We start from the raw sequence: 27,634 nt of genomic DNA on the forward strand, positions 1-27,634 counted from the left end.
CCTTTCCTAAAAGTAGAGTCCAGACTAGGAAGGAAAAACATCCTAATTATTTCGTATGAACTGATGGTTTGAATCTAAGAAAAACAAAATTTTCTGTATCCCAAAATCCAGCCTTCTTTCCTAGGTGCCAGTAACTTGGGCTGAATTGTGGGACCAACTGCAATGTTTTGCCTCTAGGAGCTTTTGTCCTCTGGACAATGCTGGTGCTGAGATAAAACATGTTTTTTGTGCTGTAGGAGCTCTTTTCTGTCATAGATACAAAGTACTTTGGACCTTTGTTCTTCTATATCTGCCTTTTGAGAGGTCATAATGAATTATAAACATTAAAAAAATCACCAAAGCATAAAGGTTTTTGCCAGTTTGTGAGTACACTATTGTCAAAGAAATACTATTTTTTTTTTTGGTGTGTGTATGCACATTTTCATGTGCACGAGTGCCCGTGGCACCAGAAGCCAACATTGTAAGTGTTCTTTACTCGCTCTCACTTGTTTTTTGAGGGGCCCTCACTGAACCTGGAGCTCCCCGTTCTGCTGGATGGGCTGGCCAGGGAGCCTTTAGGATCCTCCTGTCCGTACCTCTCTGGTGATGGGTCCCAGCCTCATCTGGAAATCAGAACTTGGGTCCTCATACTGTGCAACATGCAAATAACTGAATGAGCCATTTTTCTGCCCCAAGAAATGCCACTATTTTTTAAAGATTTATTTTTATCTCTATGTGTGTGTGTGTGTGTGTGTGTGTGTGTGTGTGTGTGTGTGTGCGCGCGCGCACGTGCCTGAGCACTGATACCCACCAAGGCCAAAGAAGGGCATCCGATCCCCAGGAGCTTGAGTTACAGATGGCTGTGAGCCAACACGGATCATCTGGAAGAGCAATGTACATTCTTAACCACTGAGCCATCTCTCTAGCCCCAAGAAATGTTAACCAAACTTTAGTGTTGTTAATAAATATTCATTAAATGAGTAAATTATAAAGTAGAAGGTAAGAGAATTACATATTTATGGTCAATGTCAGCTATATTAGTGCAGTAGGAGTCTGATAAATTAATTTTTTTAAGTAATTAATGAAAATAAAATATTTGATAGTGTTAATTAAATTTATTCTATTATTTATTCTATTATATTTTTCTCTTCACTAAAAATCAAAATTATATTCCAAAAATTTTGATTTTAATAATTTTCACCATTCATATTATCATATAATTTTTAAAGCTTATTTACTTCTAGATTCTAAAATCTCTAGTCATAGAATATTGATCATTAATTATATTTAATTCTATAATCATCATGCATACAAAGTGGGACTCGGTAACATGTAGTACCAACCAAATTTCTAAAATAGATACAGCATCAACTTTCAGGAAATGCTAGCTCAGGTCTTGGAGTGGTGGTAGCTGTCTTTTAAACTTCTAAACCTCAATTTTCACCTTTTCAGAAATCAGAGTCAAACTCTATAAAGATCCTTCAAATTTTATATTTGAGGTTCATTGATGCTATCTATGATTTCATTAAAACAACAACAAATGAAACAAAAAGGAAAGTGTATATTAGCAAGACTGGGCACATTCATGGTGGTATGGCCGCAGATCAAGAAAGCATCAGAAACAGCTGTGACAGCTGGAGAGCTGGCGCAGCAGGTATGGGAGCTTGCCAGCAAGCCTGATAGCTTGATTTCTTTTCTAAAATTCTATTTTATTTTTATTTATGTGTATGGGGGAGCCTGCAGTGGCCAGAAAGAGATCACTGGGTTCTCTGGAGCTGTAGTTACAGGCGGTTGTGAGATGCTTGGCAGTGGGTGCTGGGAACTGAGCTCAGGTCTTCTGGAAGAGCAGCAGAGGTTTCACTGATGAGCCATCTCTCCAGCCCCATGACACCTTATTCCTATCCACAGATTCACACAGGGGAAAGAGAACACCAACTCCCACAAGTTGTCCTCTGATCCCATATGCCATCTCAAACACGCCACCCGGACACAATAAATAAATAAAAATTTTAGCTGTTCTCTTTTCTTTTTTTCTTTTCTTTCTTTTTTTCTTTTTTTTTTTTTTTCTGAGACAGGGTTTCTCTGTGTAGTTTTGGTGCCTGTCCTGCATCTCACTCTGTACCAGGCTGGCCTTGAACTCACGGAGATCCGCCTGGCTCTGCCTCCCGAGTGCTGGGATTAAAGACGTGCACTACCACTGCCCAGCTTTTTAGCTGTTCTTAATTATGGTAAATTTCATAAATAAGTTCCAGACCAGCCAGAGCTACATAGTGAGAACTGTCGAGAGAGAGAGAGAGAGAGAGAATCTACGTGACATCTACAGTTATTATAGTCTGTGTTGAGTGTATGGGTGTTGGGATTACTGTCTAAAGAGACATTCTCCTCTCTACTCTGAGGAAGAAATACTTACTAACCTGTTGTTCTTCATTTTCTCTTTACCCGGTCCTCACTGAATAGCACCTCTGGAAATTTTCAAGTTAATTTATTCCCAGAGGAAATGCTATGGAGTAGAATGCTTCAATGTCCCTGCTTGCCAGTTCAAGCCCAGAAAGCCGGATCTGGATAGCAGTGGTGTGGAGCGTGTGCCAAGTGCGGCAAATGGTCCCTTAAGTTTATTGGCGTTCCATGCTGCACACGGAGGTTGTCAAATGTCATCTTAAGTTTGTGTTCAATATTACCCTGTTTTAAACTTTGACCTTAATTTATTCAGGAGAATCAGGATGCAGTCACTCACTTTAAAGCGATGGTCTCTGAGGTCCTCTGCTGTCACTGTTCCAAATTGCTTGCCTTGGACATCAAATAGTTCCAGAAAACAGTCTAGTATCTCTAGACTTAACTTTTAAAGTGATTAATGATCCACTGTTTTAAAGAGCAAATTCTACTTTACACATTAGAGTTCCTACAGCTAAATTACAAAGTAAGTTCGTACAGGGTATTTTTATGGGATGGTGGGGATTCATTTGGTAAAATGCCTGTGGCTCAAGCTTCCCAACCTAAGTGTGATCTCTCAGGGCTGGGGAAGAAGCAGGAGGGTCTCTAGGGTTAGTCAGCAGGCCAGTCTAGCCAGCTGGTGAGTTCTGGGTTCAGTTCGAGACCTTGTCTCAAAAGATAGGGTGGAGAGTGATTCAGAAGACACCAGCTTCCCAAGCACACTCATGCATGTTTACTTAAATGACACCTACATACACAACCACCACACACACCTCACACAACACAAACACAAACACACACACACACACACACACACACACACACACACACACACACACTATAAATAAATAATATGATTGGATAATAATATATAAAGGGTATTTTGAGTCAGTCATGGTGATGTATACCTGTAAGCCCAGCACCAAGGAGGCAGACAGGAAGGGTTGTGAGTTCAGGGGCAGCCTGATCTACATAGTGTGCTCAAGGCCACCCTAGACTACATGCCAAGACCCTCCCACACCAACTTCCACCCATCAAAAGGGTATTGTGCAGTACTCTGATTTAGTCCCCCAACACACACACTCTTCAGTAACAAACATTGGACTGTCTCTCTGACATGCACTGGGGCAGGTTCGCATGTGCTTCTTTCTTCTAGGCAAGCCTTGGTCTCCTCAGCTTACTCAGCGCTCACCCTCATTAGCACATCACTGCTGCTGATGCTCCTTCTTGCAAGGTCACCAATGGCAACATCTCTTTCTGTTGTTGCTCTTTTGTTGCTAATCCTGTTAAGTTCCTGGTCTTCCGGTCTGTGTGTAGCAAATAACTGAAGTGGCCTCCATTGTAGAGGGCAGATGCATCATGGTGCGGCGGGGCAGCACTGTCTGGTCTATAACAGTGGCTGGTGTGCTAAACCCAGGACACTCTATTCGTGGCAGTACCTGGGTATTGCTGTGTACTCAGAACTTATGTCCATTCGAAACAACTATACACTTTTGGAAATAGTCTCAGACCTTTGTTTCCATGAAAGCAGATTTGTTGGCTACTCTGTCTTAGTCTCTTACGTCTGCTTCTCATTTTCTGCCCAAAAGTTAAACATCGGGGGCTCGGAATCATGCCTTCTACTCTTTGTTTTCTGTGTATTCCCGAGGAAAACATGATGGCCTCCTCTATCAACCCCTATGACTTCAGCCATGTATATGCTGACAACTCCCAAATTTTTGTCTTTGGCACAGCTCCCAATTCTGAGTAACAGGTCTGCATAGAGAACTGCCTCCACTACAGTTCAATTTGGAAATATCAAAGGCACCCCTATATCACTCTGTGTCCAAAATTGGACCCACAGTCTTATCGCTACATAAATAAAATGGCTCTGTTATGCATCCAAATATTTGAGTCATCACGTAACTGGGAGAGGACATCTTTAATTCCTGCCTCTACCTCAATCTCCTGGACCCAATTATTGAGTCAACTTCTTAGGTATGATTTATTATTATATTTATTATTATTGTCATCATCCAAGAGAGAGAGAGAGTACCGTTGGACACAGATGCAAGAGCCTTGTCCCTGGAATGTATAGATCTCTCTTGCAGATGATCCATCGCCAAATACTGAACTGAAGAAAGATCATCACTTCTGGAGCGGACCTACCGTAGAGGGCGGTTTGTTACCAGCTTCCCCAGCAGTAATATCAGCTGAAGGTTACGAGCAGTTCCTGGAATTAACTCTACCTCCCCCTCCATGGATGTTATAACACACAGGCTTTCCTTACTCTAATCTTTGCTGAATATGATGTTCCATCAAGCATTCCAGTCTTCGGGAAAGCCACTAATATATAGATATACTGGCTTTTTCTATCAGTCTTTGAGAGCTGATTAATGTATACCAGTAATGACAAATAGATCTGCTATGTTGATAAAATCCAGTTTCTAAAAATCTAAATCTGTAGGCTGAGAACCAGAGCATGGGCTGTGATAAATCCACCAAGATAATTTATCTTGTGGAGTCTCTTGGAAGGCAGCCAATTGATCTTGCCTGGAGTTATCCATGTGCTTTCCATTTGAAATATTTCTGAGGAAAAAAAATGTGTTGACTTAAATAAAAGACATGCAGAGGCTTACTGCAGTTGATCGAGATTATTAACAAAGATATGTGGGACTCTGGAGTAGCAGAGGGAATTGCTTCTGAGGCCATTCAGAGAACCTGGCTTCGGTGCTCTTCGTGTACTAGGAGATGTAGTGGCTGCTTGAAGAATCAAGAATGTTGTATTTTCCATGATACGCCAACGGCAAATAAGCCATTCTTCTAACGTGCTATCCTTCCCTAAAAGAAGACTGGCCATGATGGGGTCAGGTCATGGCAAATAACCCCCGAGGCGGCTTAGCCGAAGGCACCTGGTCCAGCCAGCTATGACTGTGACACTGGGTTGGGCTCACAGAATTCCTCCTCTAAAATGGCTGCAGGGTGCACAGAGAGAAAAAGAAGGCTGGCGTTTCAATGCTTCAGGGCCTCTTCCTGCAGCTCACTCAGCAGAGGCCGCATAAGAAGAAAGTACGGAGAGGATTTCCAGGAAGAAGGATCCAACTCTGCACACAAGGGGAGAACAGACCAAAAAGTTAGGTCATGAAGACAAAAGCAGGCTTGATGAGCCGAGCCTAGAGAGAGCATGAAGTACAGATCAGGCCACAGTTGGGAAAACAGTTTCAAGGAGGAATTAGAAAACCAACTCACGGGGTTGGGGATTTAGCTCAGTGGTAGAGCGCTTGCCTAGCAAGCGCAAGGCCCTGGGTTTGGTCCTCAGCCCTGGAAAAAAACAAAAAACCCAACTCACAGGAAGTGTCAGTGCTGGATTTTTGGAGGGCCTTGCAAACCGGAAGAAGGAGTTTAATTTGATATAATCAGAAAGAAGTTTTACATTGAAGACTAGTTAGAGCATGGAGACTAGAAATCAAGAAGACTTAATGAGTTTGCCACTGTCATAACCAGGGCCTGGGGATGTGAACGAAATTGGTTGCTGTATGAAAGAGACATTCTGGCCAGGGATGTAGCTCAGTGGTAAGTTCTTGTCTGGCACACGTGAGGCTCTGGGCTCCACACCTAGTACAACTGAAATAAAGAATTAAGCAAAAGTATTAAAGGGCATTATCAGCCGGGCGGTGGTGGCGCACGCCTTTAATCCCAGCACTCGGGAGGCAGAGGCAGGCAGATCTCTGTGAGTTCGAGGCCAGCCTGGGCTACCAAGTGAGTTCCAGGAAAGGCGCAAAGCTACACAGAGAAACCCTGTCTCGAAAAACAAAAAAATAAAAAAATAAAAAAATAAAGGGCATTATTTTGTTTAGTTTTAACTGTCAACTTGACACAACCTAGAGTCACCTAGGAAGAGTCTGAATGAGGTTGTGTCCGGTTGGCCTGTGGGTGCCTATCTGTGGGGGACAGTCTTCATTGTTCACTTACGTAGGAAGACTGAGCCCATGGTGAGCAACGCTGTTCCCTAGGCAAGGGGTCCTGAACCTATAAGAGCAGAGGAAGCTAGAAAGTAAGCAGGCAGTCAGCAGGGGCACATGTGCTTCTCTCTGCTCTTGTCTGTGGATATCATGTGACTAACTCGCTTGAGTTTCTACCTTAACCTCTCTATCAATGAAAGACTGTAACCATACGCCACAGCAACCGAACTGACACCAGGACCTTCTGAAAGGAAAACTGCCTAGTGGAAATTAGCTGACTCCGTGGGTATAATCAGCTCCACGCAGAGTAGACACTATGCCCAGCAAAGTCCCTCCACTGGGTTCATAAAGTACTCACAAATACTCTTGTTGGGTATTTCAACACACAAACCCTGACTCAACTTTATGGAATATTTTTACTATTTCCTATCTCTTCTTCCAATTCTTCTTCCAAAAGAACTGTCCATGGGCTTCTACAAATGATTTCTGTCCACAGAGCAAAGGATTTATTAGGGATCCCATCCCTCTCTTTTTATCTTTTCTATTTAATCAGCCACCACCCACTGCAGATCCCACACTGACCTCACACCTGCCTTCTCCCCCAGAAAGGCCTCTTCTCTCACTGCTGTATTGGGGTTCCTACCACAAGCTTGTAGCAGGTAACCATCTTCTAATCTCTCTCCCACCTATCCTGTACAAGGCACTGTCATCTTTGCAAAGCATAAGTCTGAGATGTCAATCCCCACATTCAAATGTCCAGTGATGCCCTGCTGGTGTGTTTAGGAAGTGCACTGTCTTTATCTCCACATACAAGTCATTATTTGACTTGGATGTTGCAAGCAGATGTATTCTATCTGGCTCCATGATTCTTTAATAATTGGGGAAGTTCTCGCACCTGCAGTTTTAGCCTTCCCTTGGAAAACGACAAAAAGAGTCTGGCAGTTTTGGAGCCAATGGCAGCATCGGGCTGGAATGAGGAGCAGCTGCCCGTTTGGACAGCAGACGTGTCCTCTGGTCTGCCAGTCTGCGCTCCGGTATAATTAGTTCAGACTGCTTTGGTTGCTGGCTTTATCTGGAAAGCCTCTATAAACAGTTCTGTTGTGGCCTGTGAATCCCCTTGTACAAGCTCCCAGTACTTCTTCCCACACACCCCAAACTGACTGACCTGCTTCTAGTTCAGCAAATGGTAACAGAGCTTCAGTGAGTGTCACTCTGTCTTCATTCCAGCCCTTCATGCCTTTGTCTCATCCCAACCTTCTTTGAAGAATTCAGTTCAAGATCTCCTTCTCTAAGGTTCTCTTAGTTTCTAAGTTGATTTTTTAAACACCACACACACACAAAGACACGCACACACCCTTTTATATTCTGACCTTTTTTGGTCCAGCCCACTCTGAGCCTGCCCTTTCACAGGTCCTACCATACTATGCTATAATTAATGACTAGTATGTCTTCCGTACTAGACTGTATTTTTTGGATAGATTTATGTTTTTGTTACTTAACATAGTATCTAGCATATAATAAAGACAGACTAAACATGTGTTAAGAGAATGTTGGAGAAGTTAATTTAGAAATAGGAATGAGTAGACAGTATAAAGAGTGTAAAGAAAGATGGAAAGAGGAGCTGGGAAAGAAAAGAGGACAGTCATAGTGAGCCATGATGACACATACTGCAATCCCAACACATCCCAGTGCACGGGAGGTGGAGGCAAGATCAGGAGCCTCACCTACATAGGGAGTTCAAGGATGATTTGGGCTTCATGAAACCATACAAAATAAATAAATAAACAAACAAGCAAACAAATAATAAATAAACCAGAAAACCAAACCAAAAGAGAATCTGGCATATATGTGGTCTTGGAAGCAGAGGAAATTGAGTTTCAAGTTCCAGAGGAGGAAGACTCAGCTACTCAATGCCGGAGGAACCAGAACCTGCTTCCAGAACGCTCTGATAAGCATGAAGTCTTACCCTTTCTTTGCCTTCATGAACTTTCTCTTAAATTCTCAAACAAAAGACCAGGCTTCTTCTCCCATCTCATGGACTGAGGTGAGTATAGTTGGGGCCCTCAAGGTCCACTGTGGTTGAAGACGTGGTTCTGGGGGTGGCACCACTGAAAGGTGGTAGCCCTTTTAAGAGTTCAGACCATGGAATGGGGAGTGAGGTATCTCTCATGCGACTCCTTTGATTCTTCTTGGAAAGGGTTGTGATAAGAGGAGTAAGCCTGGACCCATCTACTCTCTAACCTAATTGCTATTAAGAATATAATGACTCGTTCTATAAAAGAACATTTAAAAGATAAAAAGAATCGTATTTCCTAACAATACAGCTGAAAATAGCATTCTCTAGACAAAAGTAAAGATTTTTAATAAGGTCAGGCAATGGAATCTTCCAAAATTTGTGCTGAAACGTAATCTCAAACGTAACAACATTAAGAGTCGGTGCCTTTAGAAGACTAAATCCTGAGGGATCCTCCCTCAGGGATGAGACTGAGATCCTTATCATCTCTGCCTCCTCATTCCTCCACCATGTGAGGATACAGCATTCATCTTCTCTCCCAAAACACACAGAGTCAGGGAGCTGGACTCTCAGACCCAGGGCCTGCAGTGTACGCGCACACACATATACAAACCCAAGACTGGCACATGGGAATTCGATCATTTGCTAGGAACCGTGTTAGTGAAAGACCACATCAGTGGTGGAAAAGGCAATTTTTATCAAGGAAGGGTCTGTTTCACTTTACCACAGACAGTGAGAATTCCAAACTGAAAGACTGAAACACTCAGCAGGAGACAACTGAAGAAATTTTAAACCACTGCAAAAACCAATGTGCGTGACGGCTGGCGGTGGCGGCGACCACCTTGAAAACCACACTCAGGAGGCAGAGGGCAGAGGCAGGCAGGTCTTTGGGAGTTTGAGACCAGTTTCTTCTATGCAGCAAGTTCTAGGTCAGCCAGGGCTACATCATGAGACCCTGTCTCAAAAATAAATAAATAATGATGATGCAAAAGAGAGGGGACTCAATGGCATACTTTTATTTGTTTATACTGAAAATATTATTTATATAGCTGACTTATATAAATATTTTTCATTTACTTCACTACATGTGGGGGAAAAATTCTTGGAAATTAAGACTTTTTTCAACAATGGCATTTTTCTCATTTGCTCTCCATCTTATTTTCTGAGATGCCACCACCTCCGAATCTGGCACTGGCTGGGCTGGCTGGCCAGTGAGCTCCTGGGATCTGTCTGTCTCTGCTCCCAGTGCTGGGGCACAGACACACGTCAGCACCGCTTTATGCGGGTGCTGGAGGTCTGGACTCGGGTCCTGATGTCTGCAGGACTGGCATTTCACTGACTGAGTCTTCTCTCAAGCTTTGAACAGGGTTGTATGACCTAGAAACAGAGAGACTGGCGGTCTCATCCATGCTGGTTTGAGATGGCACTAACCAGGTGGCTCACAGAAAAAGGAAAAAGCTAGTGTTGTCCTGGTAAACAGGGTGAAGGCTCCCTCTGGTCCAGCCAGACACAGGTCTCATCGTAGCTTCCACGGGTGTTTCCTAGTTTGAGTGCTGGACCACCCCATGGCCCTAAGTCAGTACTGACTTCTTCTAATGCAAAGACCGGCCCTTTCTTGTTTTCGAGGGATGGCTTCACTGGCAACATTCTACCCTGCCCATGTTCAGCATTAACAAGTCAAACAGCGGCCAAACTGTCAACTGCAGAAAAGATTGAAGAGATTGTCTGTCATATAGACAGAAAACACCTGTGAAGAATTAATACGTTGTTTTTCTTTGGTACTTCCCCCTCCCGGTTAGTACTTCCCTTCTTTCATGACCTTTGAACTCCAAACTCTAGTCCCTGGGGGGACCTGAACAGACCTGCAGCAACTGGAAACAGAGAGAGGCAAACAAAGAAATAAATAAACACAGGAATCTGGCTTTAGGCCTGGAAACTCAGGGAGGGAGAGCTAAGGGGGAGGTCATGAGAGTTAGGTGCTCATCCTTGAGAAAAGGGGGCCTGGACTTCCTTATCGCATTGGTCAGGTGGAACTGAGACTTAGTGAGGGGTCTGCAGACACTCTGACTGCATTTAGAGGGCCAAAGACTAACCAGAGTGTGCTACTCAACTGTGATCCCAGGAAGAGGCAGGAGGATGCGGAGCTGAATGAATTTTAAGTGAGCATGTCACAGATCACCTGACTATGCTGTAGAAAAACAGATTGCTGCATACCTCTGAGAAGAGGCCTTAACCAAATGGGCTTTGCAGTGAACCTGAAGGTCGTAGCAGGACCAGAGGGTGTTAGCCTGGCTAGACAATGCCAAGGAGCTAATCTACAACCCCAAAAGTATTCACTGGCAATCCTGGAACATAAGTACATGCATAGCAATGGTAAAAGGAAGTTAACGGAAATGACATTTTTGCCTCCTGTGAGGGCTAATCCCGGTTGTCATCTGGAATCAACTTAAACCCAGGCAGCTGGGCACATCTGTGAGCAACTTTTCTTGACTGGATCATTTGAGGTGGGAAGACCAACCCTAAATCCAGGCCACACCTGGTGGCAGCCCTCATAAAGGACATGAAAGAAGGAAGCTTTTCTTCTTTACCTGTTGATCCTCACCCTCACTGGCAGTTCATCTATCCTACTGCTGGGACATTCCTTCACCAATATTAGAACCTATTTCTTTGCAATTCCAACATCCTGAAGACCAGCCGTGATACCCAACCTTGTGGACTGAACAACTGTTGGATTCTTGGCTTTTCATCAGGAGACAGCCATTGTTGGACTACTGGGACCACAGCCCGTAAGCCACTCTAATAATCCCCTTTTCATGTATCTAGATTCATCCTGTCAGTTCTGTTCCTCTAGAGAACTCTGACTAATATCACCCAAGGAAAAGACTATAAACAACAATAACAATATCTGAATCTAGCAAGAGAAAAACGTTCAATATTGTGCACATCTATATTTGTGGATGAGATGTAAACTCAGGACACACAGAAAATTCAAGCAAGATGATAGCCATTGTACAACTTACTCAAAAAGAGGTATGGAAAAGACCACAAACCAGGACAGTTTTGAGTAGAGTCCCACAGTTACCCAGTGAATTGAAATAGCTCCCCTGAGCCTACTGCCTGCCTTCCTTCCTTCCTTCCTTCCTTCCTGCCTGCCTTCCTTCCTTCTTTCCTTCCTTGCCTTCTTCATAGGGTCTCACTGCATAACCCAAGCTGACCTCAAACTCCAGATTCCTCTGCCTCTGAGTCCTAAGCTAAGATTACAGGTGTGTGCCGCCACGCCCAATATGTTCTCTAACAATGAACAAAATCCAAGCCCTTTTTTTCTTTTAATATGTTCAATAGACCAGATAATTCTTTTAAAAGTTAGATTCCTTTATCTTATTTTTATGTTTATAAACGTTTGCCTGCATGTATGTGCACCATGTAAATACCTGGTGGCTGCGGAGGTCAGAAGAGGTGTTGCATCCCCTGGAACTGGAGTTACGGGTGGCTGTGAACTTCCATGTTATTGCTGGGAACTAAATCCAGGTCCTCTGCAATATCAACAAATGCGTTTAACTGCCAATCAATTTCTCCAGTCCCCCAGGTTTTTGTTTTACTTATTTTAAGACAAAGTCTCAGATTTAAACTCCAACTGTAGCCAGGAAGCTGATCCTTACTCTCCATTCCCTTTAAAGCCAACTTAATCAGCTCAGCCCCAGTCCTTTCAATTCCATTCCCTTGAAGCCCTCCCCTTCTTTCCAAAGTCACATCATTGCCTTATCCCAGATTCTCATCGGTTCTAATCTACAGACAATGTAAGAAAACATATTCGCTCTCATAATACAGCGGGCACTGCAATATTTGTAATATTTCATTAACTCTTGTCAAATTTCACTGGACCTATAAAGTCTGCAATATTTTTATCTTGATTGCACAGTTAAGAAAGCCAAGACAGGCCGGGCGATGGTGGCGCACGCCTTTAATCCCAGCACTCGGGAGGCAGAGGCAGGAGGATCTCTGTGAGTTCGAGGCCAGCCTGGTCTACAAAGTGAGTTCCAGGAAAGGCGCAAAACTACAGAGAAATCCTGTCTCGAAAAAAAACCAAAAAAAAAAAAAAAAAAAGCCAAGACAGGGGATGGAGAGATGGCTCAGAGGTTAAGAGCACTGACTGCTCTTCCAGAGGTCTTGAGTTCAATTCCCAGCACCCACATGGTGGCTCACAACCATCTGTAATGAGATCTGGCACCAGTCTTCTGGCGGGCAGGGGTACATGCAAACAGAACACTGTATACATAATAAATAAATACATCTTTTAAAAAAAAGTTAAATAAATTATTTTTTAAAAAAAAAGAAAGCCAAGACATAAACAGACTAAACGAGTTGTCTATTACCATGTGCCATAAAATAGTTAAGCCAGGAAACCTGGACCTGCCTATGTGCAGTGGCCAGGCAGTAACCTAGCTGTTTCCTGACTCTCCACATGGGGTATTGTGTCTCTTCCCTCCATATTATCACCTAAATAATGTTTCTAAACCACAAATCTGAACATGGGAAGACTTTCACAGTCTTTCAATGATTCCCTCTCACATTTGGTGCTGGTAAGATTTCACAGTCTGCTTTCGATTCCCATCTCATGGGCAGACTTCCCTCCTTGTTATGATCACATAGGATGGACCAGATCTGCACACACACACACACACACACACACACACACCCCGCCCTGCCCCCCCACCAATCTCTTTTCCCAATTGCCATTTCTCTCCTTATTTTTATTTTTTCTGTAGTGCTGAGGATAGAAATCAAGGCCATGCACACACTGGGGAAGCACCCCATGACCAGGCTCCCCACCGTTTTTCAGAGTGTGTTGAAGGTGGGTATGATAGCTTACTCCAGGACTGGCAAGACTCTTGAAAAAAAAAAAAAAGAGTACACACCCTCAGCACTGAACTAATTATGTAATGCCCATTCTGGTTTTAGAAGTACCCTTTTTTTTTTTTTTTTTTTTTTTTTTTTTTTTGGTTTTTCGATACAGGGTTTCTCTGTGTAGCTTTGCGCCTTTCCTGGGACTCACGTGGTAGCCCAGGCTGGCCTCGAACTCACAGAGATCCGCCTGGCTCTGCCTCCCGAGTGCTGGGATTAAAGGCGTGCGCCACCACCGCCCGGCCTAGAAGTACCCTTTTTAAGAAGTATCCTGTGCTAAAATATGTAACATTAAATTCTGATTAAAAATAATCTGATCAGTTTTTTAAAGTAGTTTTCCCTATGCTGTGAGCCTCCTAATATTGTGCTTTTTTGAAACAGAACATCAAAACCAAGTCTGTCAGCATATACTTTCAGACCCAGTTATCCCAGCAATATTGTACGACAACACAACATGATCATTCCAGTTTAAAGACAAGGAAAACTTCAGCTGACGCTCCACACGTAGAACGAAATAATGTTGTAACACAATGAATGTCTTGAGAATTAAAGATAAAACAATGCCAGCATGGTGGCACAGGCTGAGGCAGGAGAATTACCATGTGTTCATAGTGAGAACCTACCTAAAATAAATAAACAAATAAATAAAAAACCATCAACAACAAGCCATTAAGTCCCAAGCCTCTGGCCCTGGACATAGTAAGTCTAACCAGTGACCCTTACTGACCAGTGCTGAGTACCAGACATCTCTGCCGGCCTAGAGACACGCATGAAGCTTGAGTTTTCCTGCCTGGCCCACAGTCAGGGCAAATCTCTCTCACCTGCTAGTCCCACAGCCTCTCAGACCCGACCAAGTAAACACAGAGACTTATATTGGTTACAAACTGTATGGCCGTGGCAGGCTTCTTGCTAACTGTTCTTACAGCTTAAATTAATCCATTTCCATTCATCTATACCTTGCCACATGGCTCGTGGCTTACCAGCATCTTCACATGCTGTTTGTCATCGTGGCGGCTGGCAGTGTCTCTCTGACTCTACCTTCCACTTCCCAGCTTTATTCTCCTCCTTGTCCCGCCTACACTTCCTGCCTAGCCAATGGCCAATCAGTGTTTTATTTATTGACTAATCAGCAACACATTTGCCATACAGAACATCCCACAGCACATGCAGCTGCTCAACCGTACAGGAACGGATTTTCTTCTTTCCCTGCAACCACACCTTTCTTCCGTGTTCACTCTAAGCCTTGGAGCCACTCCTCGGTTCCCACGAGGCCCAGGCTTCTAACCTCTAGAGGACTTTTCACAAATGAGACATAGCTTCCCTCTGGGGACTTCGCAGCCCTGTTTCAGAGAATGCATTCTTACATTTTCCCAGCATTTTAAAGGAATTTCCTTCCTGGCCTTCGGATCTCCATGCCCACTTTTTGTCGTTTGGGAGTTGACGGTTTGCAGTCCTGCCTTAGCCGGGTCAAGCCAGCACAGCTCTCGAGGACCCAGGAAGACCAGGTGGCTCTTTTCAGATGAACGAGCAGGACTCCCTCAGCTCAGGGTCGAGTTCCAGCCTCTCTCAACTGCGCCTCACTGCTTACACTCTCCAAGGTAGGAACATTGGAAGCAACCCTCCTGTGATGGGATGGGACTGTTTTTCAGGATGCCACGCCTCACTGTACCCAGCTCTGACTGTACTGTCTCTCCCAGGATTTACACAACTTCTTGGGGATTTTGGTGAGAAGGAAGGGACAAGAGGAAATCAGAGTAGAAAGAAAAGCCAGGAGACCCCAGACAAGCGCGTTCTCAGAAAAGAAGCTCTAGGGCAGTGGTTCTCAACTTTCCTAATGCTGTGACCCTTTAATACAGTCCCTCGTGTGGTGGTGACCCCCTGCCATAAAATTATTTCCTTGCTACTTCATAACTGTACTTTTGCTATTGATATGAAGAGCAATGTAAATATCTGATATGCAAGATATTTGATACATGATCCTCAAAGAGGTCAGGACCCACCAGTTGAGTACTGCAGGCCTAGATGAGAAGATGCATGTGTTAGCAGAGCATGTGTTAGCATGCATTCTTTCACCTCATTCCTCGTAATAATAATGTTAGATGGTAGGGGAGGCAGAGTAATGCCTCACACCAATATGTCATCTCCTAATCCCCCCCAACTATGGCAGATACGTTTGTTACTTTATGGATCAAAAGAAAGTATGCAGATATAATTAGGCTCAGAAGTTTAAGATGAGGACATTAGCCTAGATTATCCAGGTCAGAATGAGCATGGGAGAGTCAAGTACGAGGGAGATATATAACTGGAAACAGACGCAGAGAGCGTGGACACACAGTTAGAGAGCCCAGTGCCTTTGGATGCAGCGAAGAGCCCTACCGAATGCAGGTGGACTCTAGAAAAGGAAAAACGTGTAATTACCCGGCCCCATAGCTAAGATTAAGTGTAGAAAATGAAGAAACAAAAACAAAAATACAGCTTCTGTCACCCCCTCTGGACTTGTGACTTCTAGAGCCATAAGGCAATAGGTCTGGTTTGTTTAAATCACTGTTTGTGATACATTAATTTAATCCCAGCACTCGAGAAGCAGAGACAGTCAGATCTCTGAGTTCAAGGCCAGCCTGGTCTACAGAGTGAGTTCCAGGACAGTCAAGGCTACACAGAGAAACCCTGTCTTGAAAAACAACAACAAAATATCACAGCAGTAGAAAACCAGTGTGTATGTGTGTTGGGGGGGAGGGCTGTTCATCATGTTACACATTATTTTACATATTTTACATGAGATCAAACAGCGAGTTCTACAGAGGCCGAGTGTAGGTGGTCAGGAATCTGGTGCTTCACTGTACTGTACGCCGCTGGTATAAAAACCAAGAGATTAAGAAGAGTGGATAGGGAGAAAGATTACCCTGGTCAGGAAGAGGGGAACGGATATCAGAAGAAGTATAAACACAAATGAAGTCTGGAAAAGGGCTCCAACAATCCTTTCTCTAAAGCCAAGAAACAGGAAGATGTGAAGCAACAAGAAAAACTCCATGTAAACTGGTTCCCGGATCAGTAGTGAGTTATGCTTATGGCCTCCTTTCCCAAAACCAGCTCTGGAGCACAGGAGGAGCAGAATGAGCTGTACAGTGTTTATCAAACCTACTGGATATACTGCTCTATTATCACTTGTTGTTGAAAGACTACTGTGTAGCTTGAGTTTTCCTGACTGGCCCACAGTCAGGACAAATCTCTGACACCCGCCAGTCCCACAGCCACTCAAACCCGACCAAGTGAACACAGAGACTTATATTGGTTACAAACTGTATGGCCGTGGCAGGCTTCTTGCTAACTGTTCTTACAGCTTAAATTAATCCATTTCCATTAATCTATACCTTGCCACATGGCTCGTGGCTTACCGGCATCTTTACATGCTGTTTCTCATCATGGCGGCTCGCAGTGTCTCTCCCACTCAGCCTTCCACTTCCCAGCTCTATTCTCCTCCTTGTCCCGCCTATACTTCCTGCCTGGCCATGGGCCAATCAGTGATTTATTTATTGACCAATCAGCAACACATTTGACATACAGACCATCCCACAGCACTTCCCCTTTTCTTTTCTTAAAAAGGAAGGTTTTAACCTTTACACATCTCCAAAGTCAGCTTGGTATATTTGGGAATTTGGGCGTAGCTTCTCTTACTACTTCCTGCTGGAGGGGGGCGCTGTATCTTATGGGGACACAAAGAATATTTTAGGATTATGGAGTAGTCCATGAGGGCATATCGTCTGAGCCAGTTGCCTTGAAACGGTTCTGGATGTTGGATCATCTGGGCCATGGTGTCATCGGAGACCTTTCAGGGGGTCTTGGCTGGTCAAACCTGATGTATCTTAATCTGAAACAAATCCATAGCCTCTGGCTTTCTGTGGAAACAAAAGCAGAGCCTCCTTTCCAAAGCAACATATCCTTACATCCAAATTTTGAAGTCAAGGTACCTTTAAAATATACATTTTGGCATAACTCAACAGCTTTTGCAATCAAATGTTTTTCTTCAGTTACGAATATCAAAGACAACACAATCCAGATTCTCTGTGTGATAGCCATCTTTATGTGCCTTATTACCTTTATTGTTTCTTTAAAGACTTTACTTTTAAAAACTATTTGTTTATATAACTGTATATATTTCTTTTTATCTCTTTTTGAAGCCTACGTACATTTTTATATACATTGGAAACTATTTCATCTGAATCAGTCTTATTGTGAACCTGTTGCTTTAAATTGCAACCTTCTAAGCCTGAAACTGCACTGTGGCTGCTGGCTCTGCCCACTTTAGCTTCCCAACATGGTGGTTCTGCCAGCTCTGGGAGCCATCAAGTCTCAGAAATAGTGGGTCTACGCTTTTATCCAAGCAGCGTGTAGCCCAGAAACCTCTTTTTTTTTTTTTTTTGTTTGTTTTGTACTATTTTGTACTAGCAAAGTCTAAATCCACCACACAGCTTAATGTGTCACTTGCAGAGGCCTCATTCCCGCCATACTGTAGGTTGAGCGTGCACGCCAGGAACCCGCCAGTAGCTCAAACCGGCAGCTGCTGCTCATTTGAGAGAGACAATTAGGAACTGTTTTTAGTTCCATTTTAGAATCTTTTTTCTCAGTTTTTAGGTGGAAACTCTTGCCACCACGTTGGACGCCATTTGTATTAGGAGGAAAAGGACTCCACTCAGGAACTCCTCCTCCTTTACCTCAGGACCTCCATGTCAGTTATGATCCATATGATCCTGAGGTCTTTGATACTAATGAATAAACACGAACCACAGCAGGCAGAGTCCCTGGTCATACCTTGTTCCCTTCTCATACCACAAAGTGGTTTCTTGGAATGCGCGGGATGGGCCCTCCTGGGCCTGACCGACCTTACAAATTGTTGCCCTATGCTGCACTATCTGCGAAGGAGGCTTGCTAGAATATTACAGGAAGAAGAGTGAACTAGAGCTTGACTCATGGCAGGCACAGTTAACATTCTGAGTGTTTGATGAGTTACTGATGCATCCACACTGGGACTTAGGGGTCTAGTGCCAACAGTCTGGGATTCCGGGTTCTTACAGCATGTGACAGCTTTGCAGGGCCCCGGCAACTGAACAGTCCTTCTATTGCTTTTGTTCAGAGGATTTCCTAATCTCACACTGTAGAAGAGCAAATATACAGTTATAACCAGGAAAAATGCCACAAAGAGGGAAGAGGGCAGATCACAAGAACACATTTGTTAAAAGAAGAAAAAAAAAACCAACTTGTAATGCCAATTCTTAGACCCTTATTTCCCACTTTTTTTCCAAGCACAGCCTGAGGTTTAAGGGAATTTACCCCTCATTTTTAATATTCATGGTGACTATTCAAGGGGAAACAGTGGAGTGTGACAGAAGGAGGGCCCTGGCCAGAGGTGTTGCTACAAGCAGCTACCTTGTAAAGTTAACTTGCTTTGACAAGTTCCAGATGTGACTCACATGACCAGAAACTCTGAGACCGTGAGACCTAACACCGTCCCAGAGACGTAACCTCTGGGAGAGAGAAGAGTATTTAGACAATCGTCGTCTCTTTCTAGGTCTGAAAACCAGAATGTATTTTGGTTTCTAATTTTAATTTTAAGGCTGACATTTGAGATGTTCTGCTTTATACACTGTCTCTAAGAAGGCACTAGTAACTCTCACTTGTGGGCCTCTGTTTTCTCCTCTGGCTTGGTCCCCATGTACAGCTCCTTTCTTAGCTACGTAATGACTACAGGAAGTCATTATACTCTTGAAGTGTGTCGCTTGGGCTGGAGAGACGGCTCAGTGGGTAAAGTCCTTGTCCTGCAAGAGGGAGAACCTGAACTGGATCCCAAGAACCCACATTCAAAAGAGAGGGCTTGTGTTGGGAGTTTGTGTTCCCGATACCAGGAAGACAGAGAGGAAGATGGATCCAGCAGGCCTGGCCCAGTAGGTGAGTTCGAGGTCAGTGAAAGGCCCAGTCTCACCAAAACAAAGTGTAGACGGAACTAGAGAAATGATGAACCCTGAGGATGGCCTCCAGCCTCCACCCACACGCACACTAATATGCACCCTCCCACACACATATATGCAGACACTCACATATAAAGTACTTAACTCAAGATCTTCCAGGAGACCCTGACCCCCAACTGGCTTCCTTATTATATACAGCAGTTTCTCTGAGCTCGAAGTTACTGTTTTGGAGGAATAGTCACACGCAGGTATTTCTAGGAGCAAAAGTCTAAGTGTAGCTTTGTCGTATGCAGAGCAGCTTCTGGTATGGTAAAGGGGCATCATAATTTAGCTCCAATGTCAGATCATGTGACATTCCAATTTCCACTTGACCAGAGGAATGAGAACGTATTAGAAGATATCAGCAACAGGGCTAGAGAGACAGCTCTGTGGGAAATAGCACTCATTCTTACAGAAGACCCGGGCTTGATTCCCAGCACTTACACAGCTGCTCACAACCATCTGTAACTCCCGTTCCGGAGTTTTGACTCCCTCTTCTGGCCTCCATGGGCACTGAACTGCATGCGGCATGGGGGACAAAGATACATTCAGGCAAAACACTCATAAAGTCACTATCACAGAAGAAAAGCAACAGTGTAGGATTTGAATTGTTACAGTTTAGAATCATTGCTATTGCAGCAATTTATCGGCTTTAGCATTTACTCCCAGCTACACAGGCAGCAGCAAGGGAAGCCTCAGTGTATCTCTGCCCTGACCTCCGATAGATAGAGGCACTGAATCCAGGCATGCTGGTACTCTCTGTAGTTCCAGCACTTGGGACCGAGAACACAGTTGGATGGGGAAGTCAAGGTTAGCCTCAGCTACTTGATGAGTCTCAGGCAAGCCTGAGTCCCATGAGACTCCATGTGCTAGTCACTTTCCATTGCTGTAATAAAACACCGTGATCAAGGCAGTTATAGGAGGGAGGTTACTTAGATTTACAGCTCCGGTCTGTTAAGAGTCCGTCACCCTCACCATGCACACAGCAAGCACCAGGCATGGCAGCAGGAACAGCTGGGAGCTCACTTCTTAAATCCCAAGCAGTAAACAGAGAGTAAACTGGGAACTTCAGTTAGCTTTGAAACTTCAAAGCACGCCTTCTAAACCTACCCAAACAGTGCTACCAACTGGGGACAGAATATTCAGAATCAAAGTATTCTGAGCCTATGGGGACATTCCCATGCAAACCACCACACTGTCTCAAAAAAAAAAAAAAAAAAAAAAAAAGAACAGAAAGAAAGGGGGGAGGGGGAAGGGGAGAAGGGGAGAGAGAGGAAGGAAGGAAAGAAGGAAATGACAAACTCTCAGAAAACACTAATTGCAATTCTGTATTAAAATGCTAAAGTAAAAATAAAAATTTGTGACCTTTCTCCACATCAACTGACTTAATGCATGGTGATAATATGTCTACACTCCTTTGTGATATTCATTTACTATGTATGCCTTTACACACACAAGCACACCTGCATGTCATGGGCACATGATCTATAGCATGAAAACTGCAATCATGATATTTCAGGAGCTAGCAAAAATTTTCCATGAAAGGCCAGATAGTAGGACTGGGGGGGTAGATAGCTCAGTTAATGAAGTCCCTGGGGTGGTTTGAATGAGAATGGTCCACAGGCTCATGTAGTTATACAGTCTCCAGTTGGTGAACAGAAGGATTAGAAGGGTGGCCTTATTGGAGCAGATGTGGCTTTGTTGGAGGAATTGTGTCTCTGGGGGTGGGCTTTGAGGTTTCACATGCCAAGCCCAGTCTCTCTCTGTCTCTCTGTCTCTGTCTCTCTGTCTCTGTCTCTCTCTCTCTCCCTGCCTGTAGGTCAGGATGTAAAGCTCTCAGCTGCTGCTCCAGCACCACACTTCCCGCCATGATAATAATGGACTAAGCCTCTGAAACTGTAAGCAAGCCCCCGATAAATTCTTTTATAAGAATTGCCTTGGTCATGGTGTCTCTTCATAGCAATAGAAACCTAAGGCAGTACTTGCCTTACAAGCACGAGGACCTGAATTTAATTATCATAACCCATATTTTAAAAAGAAAAAGTCAGGCAGGGTGTCACATGCTTATAATCCAGCTTCTGGGGGAAGGGCCTGGCAAATCCCTGGGGCTCAGTGGCCAACCACTCTTGCCTAATTGGCAAGCCCCAAGGCCAATGACAGACCTTGTCCCAAAAACAAAGTTGATGGTACCCGAGGAAGGCCATCCTTAGATGTCCTCTGTCTTCCACGACCATGAGCATAAATGTACCCACAGACATGTATACCTGTAGACGAATTTCTAAATAGTCTTATTAAATAAAAAACAGGGAGCCAAATATAGGGGTGAAAGCCTTAGATCAGGGAAATAGGGAGAGCCACCAGCCAACCTTACCTCACCAACTCTGCAGCTTCCAAATGCAAGCTACTTCCTGTCTAACCTGTGCCTTTACTGCCTTGCTTTCCTGCCCTCTCCTTGACTCTTAGCCCAACTACCTCACTTCCTTGTCACTGCCTGTCTGTACAGACCTCCAGGTCTCTATGGTTGGTGCTGGGATTAAAGGCGTGTGTCACACTTGTCTCTGTTCCCTAGTATGACCTTGAACACACAGAGGCCCTGCCTGCTAAGTGATCGAATTAAGGGCGTGTGCTGCCTGATTTTGTTTACTTAAAATGGCTGGCCTTTTCCCCCTGATCTCCAGGCAAGCTTTATTTATCAAAGCACAAATAAAATATCACCACATATACCCACACACAAAAGGCCAAATAGTAACTATGAATTTGATATTGAATAGTAACTATGAATTTGATATTAAAGACCACCCAACTCTATAACAAGCACTCAACTCAACTACTGAAGGGTAAAAGTGGTCATAGGAAGTATGTACAACAAATGTGTGTGGCTGTGTTCCAGTAAAACTTTATGGATATTAAAGGTTGGATTTCAAAAGATTTTAATACGGGCCTGGAGAGATGGCTCAGCAGTTAAGAGCATCTGGCTGCTCTTCCAGAGGTCCTGAGTTCAATTTCCGGCAATCACATGGTGGCTCACAACCATCTGTAACGAGATCTGGCGCCCTCTTCTGGTCTGCAAGGACACATGCAGACAGAACACTGTATACATAATAAATAAATTAAATCTTAAAAAAAAAGATTTTAATGCAACACAAAAGATTATATAAAAATCCAATCATTTAAAACTTCAACAATTAAAAATGTGCATTCTTACTTGCGGTGTGTACAGAAGCAGGCAGCAACCTGGGAATGCCATGGAAGAATGTGATCTAATTCTCAGAGCTCTGTGCCTCTGTGACACCCAATGACAAACTAAAGAGAATTATCTCTCTGTGTAAAGCTTCAGAGTGAGTTTCACCCTGTCTTCATTTCATATCCAGTACTAGTGTTTTGGAGGCAGACATTTACAGACTAACTTCTTTGGGGAAATTTTTCATTTTCAAAAGCTAAAACCAAGAAGATAATTGTTCTATTTCTGGGAAACACTAGCTGTATGCCTCAGTCAACGTTATTGTATAAATCTGTGTTTCAATAAGTTGTCTTAATAAACAGGCATCCACATGTTTAAATTTTATAAGTTAAAGTTAGCTAGAATTTGAAAACACACAAGAATATTAAAAGTTTAATACAATATTTGATATGCTTAAAAAGATGTGACCTTAAGGCATATTTCTTTCAGCAAAAGGGCACCTTCACCTCAGAGTTTTTAGGAATATTTAAAAACTTAAACAATCCCTTTTAAAGATGACAAGCACTTTGGAAGTGAAGCCATGATGAGTTCACTGCAGTGGGTACTGTTTTACCGCACTAAGGACTGAACTGAAACTGCCAGCCTGTGTCAGAACCAGCCAGAGGAACAACTTTCAGTCCCTGGGAACCTGGGAAGGAGGCCTGCCACTCCAGATCTTGATGCTTGGCCTCTGAGTGTGAGGAACAGTCTTGAACCCCAGCCTCCATCTTCACATGTTTACATTTGAGTATTTAAATGTGAATTTGATCACATCTCTAAATTTTAGTAATGATAACATAATTTTTCCAGTGTTTGAGATATTTGTTTTTGGGGGGAGCATTCTATTTTTAGTTTGTGAACTACAGTTACCTTCAATTGCAGTCACAGTATTTTTTCTTTTTTTTTTTTTTTCTGCATTGCTAGATTTTTAGATGTTTCTCTCAGAACTTCCCAGTCTTCATGTTTTTAATTTTTGAAACTGGGTCACATTTACCCACAGATGTCACATAAAAGGATAGATAAACAAACAAGGCAGACAGATGATTTTTATAATAACTGGACTTCCTTCTAACAAGTTGTTTTGAACTTAATCCTGAGATTTGTATCTCTTTCAACCATGTTATAAAATAATAAGACAAAAATGAGTATCCTAACTATAGAGAATGAAGTTACTTGTACATTTAATGGAATTTAAGGTAATCATTTTGATATCTACCTATGTTGAAAAAAACAAAAAACAAAAACATTGGTGAGTGTACTGGTAAAACTGAGCAAGTACAGACAAAAGAATAGTGTTTTTTAAAAAGAACAAGACTAGACCCTTATCAAACATATGTAAAAGTTGACTCAAGAGCTATAGAAGGACTCAGTGGTTAAGAACACTTGCTGCTCTTGCAAAGGACTAAAGTTTGGTTCCCAGTACCTACACAAAAGCTCACAACTGCTTGTGACTCCAGTTGTAGGGGGTCAGATGCCCACTTCTGACCCCCCTGGGCACTAGGCATGCACATAGTGATTATACACGCATTCAGGCAAACCCTCATGCAAGTAAATAAAAAGTAAGCCGTTTGTGCTGTGAGATGATTTTTAAATTGAGCCATTTTTCTCTTGTTTCGTAACTGGAATGGACACTCCACTACACCGCTGTTGTCATATGGGACGCCATGAGGTGGTGGCCACACAATGCTGCCTGTGAACCGTGCGGGAGTGCCCAGTGTCTCCTTAATAGTTCTAGGAAGTTCTCTGGCTAAAGCCCAGCGCTGCATCTGTTGGGCAATGCTGAAAACTCTCATTAAAAGCGGTATTTCCACCGTGTTTATCATTTTCCTGCTTCTTTCTGTCTCTTGGTGGCTCCATGAGGGCTTTGCTGATTAGGGCAGAGACAGAGGGAACTGTAGCTAGAGTTTTCCTGCCTGGCCCACAGTCAGGACAAATCTCTCTCACCCGCCAGTCCCACAGACGCTCAGACCCGACCAAGTAAACACAGAGACTTATATTGGTTACAAACTGTATGGCCGTGGCAGGCTTCTTGCTAACTGTTCTTACAGCTTAAATTAATCCATTTCCATAAATCTATACCTTGCCACGAGGCTCGTGGCTTACCGGCATCTTTACATGCTGTTTGTCTTCGTGGCAGCTGGCATTGTCTCTCTGACTCAGCCTTCCACTTCCCAGCTTTATTCTCCTCCTTGTCCCGCCTACACTTCCTGCCTAGCCAATGGCCAATCAGTGTTTTATTTATTGACCAATCAGAGCAACACATTTGCCATACAGACCATCCCACAGCAGGGAACCACCTCATCTGGGCCTGTCTGTCCTGAGTGGCCCCTTTCACTGTCATCCTCAGACCTTTCCAATCAGGGGCTGCTTTGGTGATGTCATCACCAACTTATTTTGGAGACTCTGGGGACCAATTTGGGGGGCCAAGGAGGATGTGGTGCCAACTCGCCTCCAGTGCACCTCAGGTACACAGCGTTGATCTTGTTAGAGTCTAACTTGGACAGCATGGTGGAGATGTCTGGTATTAAATAAACCTGGATTTGGGACTACTAAAGAACGTGCCTCTGAGCTGAAAGCAATATGCGTACATACTATGGTGGTTTGAATAGGAATGGCCCCATAGACTCAGGTGTTTGAATGCTTAGTCACCAGGGAGAGGTGAGCACTATTACGAGATGTGGTCTTGTTGAAGGAAGTGTGTCACTGGGAGTGGGCTTTGAGATTTCAAATGCTCAAGTCAGGCCCAGTATCTCTTTTTTCTTGCAGCCTGCTGATCTGGATGTATAACTTTCAACTCCTTCTCTAGCACATCTACCTGTGTTCTCCAGCACATCTACCTGTGTGCCACCATGCTTCTAACCATGATGATAATGAACTAAACCTCTGAACCTGTAAGCCAGCCCCAATTAAATGGTTTCCTTATAAGAGTTGCCATAGTCATTGCATGGTCTCTGCATAGCAATAAAACCCTAAGACACACAGATACACACACACACACCTTTAAAAAACTACTCAAAATAGATTAAAGAACTACACATGAGAGCTAAAAGTAAGAAATATGGTGGGGGGGCGGGATTAAACTTGGCAATGATTTCTTGGACACTAGAAACACAGGCAACAACAATAACAACAAAATAAAAACAAAAAAAGTCCACAAACTCCATGAAAATTGTAAACTTTATGGCTGTCTGCACGGGAGCCTGGTAACTCAGCTGTTTGTGAGGCTTAGGCAGAAGGGTCACAAGTTAGACAGCAAGCTCAATACTAACCTGGGTAACCGCACGACTTTGTCTCAGGATGTAAAAACCACATCAGGCTGGGGTATGGCTCAGTGGTAGAGCACTTGTCCGGCATATGCTTAGGTCGAATCTCCAGGACTGCCCCCTCTCCATCTCAACAAAAAGAGATGTTAGCAACCAAGTAAAGAGGGCATCTACCCGAAGGAGGAGCTATCGGCTAATTACACATCTTAACAAGAGACTAATATTAAGAACGTGTAGAAAATGCCTAAAACTCAACAACCCCACTCAATTAAAACAATAAACAGCAATGGACCTGAATAGACATTTCTCAACAAAATATACAAATGGCCAATGAAGACATAAAAAAGATGCTCTATATCATCAATCATTTTGAGAAGAGAACACACAGAAATTTCAAGATGAGGCCCCCACTTATTCTCTAGGTCAACTCAGGCCAGTCTTTCTCCACTATTGGAGCAGAAACGATTCTGACGCGAGTTCTCCAGATGTCCTGATCTGCTTCAGCCCTATAAGAACATCTAAGCGTGCTGTGGAACAATCCTTTTCTACACTGTAAATATGTATTACTCTCATGGGTTAATAAAAAGCTGACAGGCAGGTAGCTGCTCAGGAAGTTAGGCGGGAAAGCCACACTGAGAATGATGGGAAGGAGGGCGGAGTCAAAGGAATCGAGAGAGATGCCAGCCAGCCACCGAGTATGCAGTGTAAAAAATGAGGTAACAAGCCATGAGCCACGTGGCAAAGCATAGGCAGAAGTATGGGTTAATTTAAGTGTAAGAGTTAGCTAGTAACAAGCCTGAGCTATCGGTCAAGCATTTAAAACTCATTTTAAGCCTCTGAGTAAGTTATTCAGGACTGGGCGATAGGGAAAGGAAATGTCTGTTTACATATGGTGCCCAATGTGGGGCCAAAGTTTCCAAATAAAACCTGATAAAGCTTAAAAAAGGAGTCTAGACACAGAAGAACAGAGTCAAGCACGGCTTCTTGGTAGCTGCCTTTTCTCTAGCAGGCTCTGTCTGCTGGCGGTGAGCAGAGGCACAGCTCCTTTAAGAGACAGCTTCTTGGCTCAGTGCTAGTGGCAAAAACAGGTGGTTTTTTTAAGAGGTCCTACTACCAAACACTTACATGATGTTTATGAGGAGTCTGCAGCACATTACTTGGTGGCCGCATGGACCCAGAAATTTCACCGAGTTGGGGTGGTAAACATGGCTCCCAGAGCTGGCAATAAACATACCTCTGCCATGAGAACAGACTCTCAGGGAACTGAGGGGGTGGAGTCAGCACCAGATGCCATGATCTAAGTTACAGAACAGTTTTTTTTTTTTTTTTTTTGCTCATTCAGACAGAAAAGGTTACTGATGTACAACAAGGACAGATTCAGACAAAAAGAGCCTCTAAACGAGTCACAGAGTGTTTAAAAATATACGTAGGCTTGGGAGAGAAAAGAAAAAGGATAAAGTACTCAAAAAAGAAATAGGGTAATAAAAACATAATAAGCCATTTAAAGATGGAAAACACAGAGTCTGGGTTATGTGTATTATTGTGTTGTCTTTAAAATTTCTGGCTGCTAAGAGACCTTGGATCATGAAAACTGCTATAGTAAACTGACCTATATATTTAAAAATTATCTTGACTTCAAAATTTAAGTCAAAAGATATGTTACTTTGGGGGAGAGGTTATGCTTTTTTTTTTCCACAGGAAATGAGGGACTGCAGATTCATTCCGGGTTAAGGTTTGATCAAGGATGACTCCCTGAAAAATCTCCAATGGGAGTGGATGGCCCAGATGACCCAATGTTTCAGAGCACCTCCGTTACAATTTCCTCTGAGTTCTACATCCAGAACAGCTTCCAGGCTGCTGGCTGAGATGATCCAGCCTCACAG

The 27,634-nt window shown here is 43.5% G+C and overlaps 1 long non-coding RNA gene across 1 annotated transcript in view; it reads right to left on the bottom strand.

Annotated features, from left to right (window-relative positions):
• Nucleotides 1-2,065: 2,065 nt before the first annotated feature.
• Nucleotides 2,066-27,634, bottom strand: part of LOC128108708 (uncharacterized) — a 28,679-nt gene continuing 3,110 nt past the window's right edge. Inside the window, exons 2-4 of the long non-coding RNA XR_008217595.1 lie at nucleotides 25,758-25,880; nucleotides 11,796-11,897; nucleotides 2,066-5,492 (exon numbers count right to left, since the gene is read on the bottom strand). This is a non-coding gene — a long non-coding RNA (uncharacterized LOC128108708). The remainder of the gene's footprint in view (nucleotides 5,493-11,795; nucleotides 11,898-25,757; nucleotides 25,881-27,634) is intronic.

The sequence above is a fragment of the Peromyscus californicus genome, unplaced genomic scaffold (assembly GCF_007827085.1).
Source record: "Peromyscus californicus insignis strain IS unplaced genomic scaffold, ASM782708v3 Scaffold_13__1_contigs__length_99412109, whole genome shotgun sequence".
NCBI classification, from domain to species: Eukaryota; Metazoa; Chordata; class Mammalia; order Rodentia; family Cricetidae; genus Peromyscus; species Peromyscus californicus.